The sequence below is a fragment of the Sminthopsis crassicaudata genome, chromosome 1, assembly GCF_048593235.1.
Source record: "Sminthopsis crassicaudata isolate SCR6 chromosome 1, ASM4859323v1, whole genome shotgun sequence".
NCBI lineage: Eukaryota > Metazoa > Chordata > Mammalia > Dasyuromorphia > Dasyuridae > Sminthopsis > Sminthopsis crassicaudata.
Window position 1 is genome coordinate 344,681,607 of NC_133617.1, and position 5,385 is coordinate 344,686,991.

The window sequence follows — 5,385 nt, forward strand, 5'->3', positions numbered from 1 at the left end:
AGCCTGGCATAAATGGGTACACAAATAGCTTATTCCAGATGGAATTGCTAAAATTAGATGAGACAAAGTATGTGACAATGTTTCATAAAGGAAAGTACAGATATGGAGCATTATTACTATTATTGCATTACAAATGTTCAGAATCAAAAGTCATTTCCATCATAGTATATGTGTGTATGTATGTGTGTATATTTAAAAATAGATACATTATCTTATTGATTTCTTATGCTTCATAAAACATTTAATGAAGGAAAAAGAAGAAAAGACCAGAGGAAGACATATTGACAAATAAAGGTAATTATCATCATTATTATTAATAAGCAATGATAATTTTCTTGTAAAATTTTCCTAGATAACCAAATATTCCAATCACTACACAAAAACTCAGTTAATAATTAATCTCTTGTGGAAATATAAATACAATAGTTTTCAATAGTATAACAACTTCTCCGTATTCTTTTACAGAACCTCAGTCTGACGTGGATGCAGGAGGGATTATTCAAAATCTCAGGAACAAACTCTGCTTCTATCAGGTAGCTATTTTACTAATTTAATTCACACATAATATATGCAAAACATCTAATAGATTTTCATCTCAGATCCAGCAAACTCAATATCAATTAATAAATTTCATCAAAGCCACTTAGTATCTTCTTTTAGCCATATACACTACAGTGCTTTCTTGTATTTAACTGTTACTATCTGATTCATGAGGTTTCTACTGGACTGGAGCTATTTGATTCATAGTGAGAAGCTCATATACTGATCAAGGCCTTAGTCAATTCCTCAACAACTTTTGTAACTTTAATTATGACCCTGCATAGCTATGTAATACATGGAACCAAAACATTGGTTGGATAAATGTAGCTCTCTTATGACAATAGAATTAATGAGCTATCTTTTAGGAAGATTTGGAGTTCTGAGCTTTTAGAAAAGTTGATTCTATTTTTTTTCTATATTCTCCACATGTGTGCTTATATTACATTCCAATAGAATGTACTTATTTTATGTGAGTTCTTATTATTTCATGAATTTTAACATGCCATTTTCCTATATCCTGCTTTTAAAAACATATGTTGAATGTTCTTCTATCTTTTTAATTCTATAACCATTCCCATAAAGGTCTACTGAGAAACTTGAAAAAATAAGAGAATGAAAACAAAATATTGCTCTATGCTAAGTGCTATATTAAGTAAATTCAGGGGATACAAGTAGAACAGAAGAGAAAAGAACTATAGACTTTATTTTCAAAGAGCTCACAATCTAATTGCAGGAGATGATACACATAAAGAATTTAACTGTAGGCCAATAGAAAAACCCAGAAGTTCTAAGAAGCATCAGGTGAAATGAAAGTGAACAGGGGCAGATGGTGAGGCTTAGTAGTACTCTAATCTCATTATAAAGGTTGCATTTGGAAACTCTAATTCTTCCTATTCATCCAGCCTGATCAGAATCTGGGTGCTCAGGGGTTTTTCAGAATAAGGATATATAAGAAAAAAATTCATTCTTCTTAAAATATATATTTTATTAACAAACATTTATTTCTGATGTCTTCCTCCCCCCCCAATCAGAAAAAAACAGATGTTTTTTGTAACATCTTTGTAACAGATATACATAATCAAGCAAATTGAATTTCCACATTGACTATGCCCAAAATATCTGTGTATTTCAATCTCCATCTTGAGTCCATCACCTCTCTGTCATGGATTGAGTAGCATGCTTCTTCATTGACCCTCTGTAATTATTAATGGTGATTTCAATGACCAGAATTTGTAAATCTTTCCAAGTTGTTTGCCTTTACAATGTTGTTATTGCACAAGTTGTCCTTTTACTTATTCTCACTTCACTGCATCTGTTCTTAGAAATCTTCCTAAGTTTCACTGAAACATTGCTTCTTGGGGCACAATTGTTTAGTTTAGTTTTAAGTTAGTACAATTCCAATGAAAAACAGCTTTCAATGTTGAATTCAGTTACTTACAAGCTTGTACATTTTTTAAACAGATCTGGTTAGTCAGTATTCACTAGGCAGTAGTAACTGAGTTACTTTTTTTAAAGCATTGGTTACTTACTCTTTCCTTTTCAACTTTCTTCCTCTCATCAAGGATTCTACTACCCTCTCATTCATCTAGGATTGCAATTTTGGCATTGTTCTCAATTATTTACTCATATTCTTCATACATATATGTATATGTATATGTGCATACATACATACATACATACATTCAAATACATTTCTTGTATACTTCCCTTTCTCTCTAACATACATATCCACTATCACACAGCCTCACCACATTCCATTTATTTCAGCAATCTTCTGCTTGGTCTCCTTGTCTCAAATCTTTGCTTATTTTAATCCATCTTTTACTCAGCTGCTAAAGTGATTTTCCAAAAAACACAGGTCTGCCTATGTTGTTCCTCGCTAATTTCTAGTGACTCCCTTTTTACCTCCAGGAGCAAATATAAATTTACTTAATTTTTAAAACTATTTGGAAACTGGCCCCTTTGTACCTTTCCTTTTAATTCTTGTTATGCATTTCTACCTTTGACATAGTTTACAATCCATCTACACAAGCCTATTTGTGATTCTTCATGCAGGACATTCCATCTCCCAACTCAAAGCATTTACCCTGATTATTCTCTAGTGCTTCCTAGACGTCTTGCCTTCTCCTGTGACTACTAGGATCTCTGGCTTCCTTCAAGACTCAAGATAAAACTATTCAGGAACTACCGTTTCCTCACATATGTTTCTTCCCTTCAAACTATTCTTCTTCAGGATTCCATCCCACCTTCCTGTTCTGGCCAAATATTTTTCAAATTATTTTCACCCATCAAAAACAGAACAATGGTGAAAGAATATGGGAAACTTGGCTGAAGAGAGGGGTGAACCTCAAATCATATGTCCCAATAATACTGGATCAATAGTATTATACTATCATAAAAGAGACAATCCACTTTTTTATTTTGCAGATGGGCAACACTGAGATACATTTTCATATGCTACTCCAAAATTAAAATTCTGCACAGGTCTTTGCAAGCCTATGTCTGAAAATACAAATAGCATAATTTGCCACTGTTCTTCTATCTACAGTAATTTCTCTGTTTCAATTTTAGCAGAGTTGCTCTAATTCCTTCTGTCCTTGTGTTTATTCTCAGATGAACAGCTACTCTTTTCACTTATAAATTGACTTGTGTATCTGTTGATGAGTGGTGCATTTTAATGATGGATTCAGCAAAGCCATTCAATGAGAGTGTTATTTTTACTTTAAGGCCAAGTATCCTCAGTTGCATTGTTCCCTACAGCTCTTGAGTGACCAGAATAGAGATGTGGTTAAAGAGCTAATTATCCATGGAGACATTGTTGAAAGTTAAGATACACATGCTTACAGAGTTACTTATATGTATAAATAACTGTTTGAATATAATGACAACATCTTACAACATTTTAAAATGATTACATCTTCCCCCCCCCATGTCCTAATGTCTACATAACAATGAAATGGGTTATCACTAAATGGTTGAAACAATATTAAAGGTGTAAAAAAAATAAGAAAGAAACAAACAAACCCAGAAAAATTTTCCTTCAGCTCTTATTATGTTCCATAGTCCTGACACACTATTCACATGTCCTTTTGAAACACTTTGAATGAAGTTAGAAGAACAGAATGACATTAAGGAAAAAAGTGAAGTAAAAAATAAATAAAGTAGAATAGGAAGATAAAGAAAAAGGCCTAGGTAGGAGTAAAAACTAAGAGATCCTTGGAAATGGAATTCAAACTATCAAAAGGAAAATATAAGTATATGCAGGAATCGTTTGCTTCTTCTTTGAAGTATTGGGTTTAACAAATTCATAGACTCAAGAAGTGAGTAAAAATGCTTAATTGAGTCACATTGTTGTTTACCTCTCTTTTTTATTTCCAGACTCACATCTTCAACAATCACTGGGATGTTCTACTTAGATGTCCTACTAACATCTCAAGATCAATATATCCTAAATGGAACTGTCTCTCCCCCTAAAACTTATTTTTCCTTCTAACTTGAATCTCCCTGCCTATGGAAACATTATTCAGTTCATCTCTAATATCTGCAACCGTGAAACCAGCTTTGACCTATCACTTCCATCATAATCAATCATTTTTAGGCTTCCCTCCCTTACAATTCAACAAACTTTTAAAATGATGTGTATTACAGTTACCTGTATTTGTCTTTTAGTCTCATACTAGATTCTGAGTGCATTTAGTTTGTACTGTACATAAAGCCTGGATTGAGTAAGACTCATCTTCCCAAATTCAAATCCAATCTCAGACATTTACTATCTGTGTAACATTGGGTAAATTGCTTCACCTATTTTACCTCAGTTTTCTCAACTGAACAATAAACTGAAGAGGAAAATGGCAAACCATTCCATTATTTTTGCCAAGATAATCCTAAATAGGACCACAGAAAATTGGATAAGATTCAAAAACAATATTCAACAACAACAACAAATTGTATATCTTCCTAAAGGCTTCATACAAAGTAGGAGTTAATATATTGTAGCTCAAAGTTTCATGGTGAATATTTTTCTACAATCAATAAATTAGCAAGCATTTATTAAACATTTGCTATGTTTCAAGCTTGAGTAATTTATGGGGATATAATCAAGGAGCTAAAAACCTTCATGACACATTAAGCCAATTCAAAATTTTCTGTCCTTTTCACCATTATCTTTCTGTATTTCATTTTGAACTTTTGTAGAATAATCATAAATTCTATTAAATAAAGAATATTCTCAGTTTCTCTAAAAATCAAGTATATATTAAAAATGATAAAAAAGAAATATAATTCTACTTAAGGGATTTTACACATTTAGATGTGTTTGCCTTTGTATATGTTTTAATATATACATGTTTGATATATCAATGTAATTAATAGTTTTCTGCAATAAACTTTGGTGAAACTATCCAACCAAAGTGTGGTCTTTCATGTCACCAACAGACTTAGGAACATTTTTTTTAATGGAACTATTATACAGCAATGCTTTGAACATATTGTGATAATGTGTAAACTAGTCATTTTCTGACAGAAATGAAAATTTAAACCAAAATCTTCTTTTCAGTTGAAAGCTAACTGCCAGAAAAGACTATAAAACATCAGAGAGTGATTTTTCAAATAACATTTTGTGATTTGAAAAGTTAAATCCTTGATTACTTGCCACTATCAACTTTTTAATTCAGCTGCTGATATAGGGTTGCAAGTTTTTTTCCCCTTAAGAACAATGATGTAAGAGGCTATTAGGTATGTATATACACACATGCGCATATACATACATACATATATACATATACACACACACACACACACACACACACACATATCCTAACAAGTATTTATTGAATGACTAGTAAC

At 31.9% G+C, this 5,385-nt stretch overlaps 1 long non-coding RNA gene across 1 annotated transcript; it reads left to right on the plus strand.

Moving 5' to 3' along the window:
* The first annotated feature begins 239 nt into the window (after positions 1 to 239).
* Positions 240 to 4,658, plus strand: LOC141554240 (uncharacterized). The gene is made up of 3 exons (XR_012485803.1): positions 240 to 294; positions 466 to 533; positions 3,919 to 4,658. It is a non-coding gene; the product is annotated as an uncharacterized LOC141554240 (long non-coding RNA).
* Positions 4,659 to 5,385: the final 727 nt, after the last annotated feature.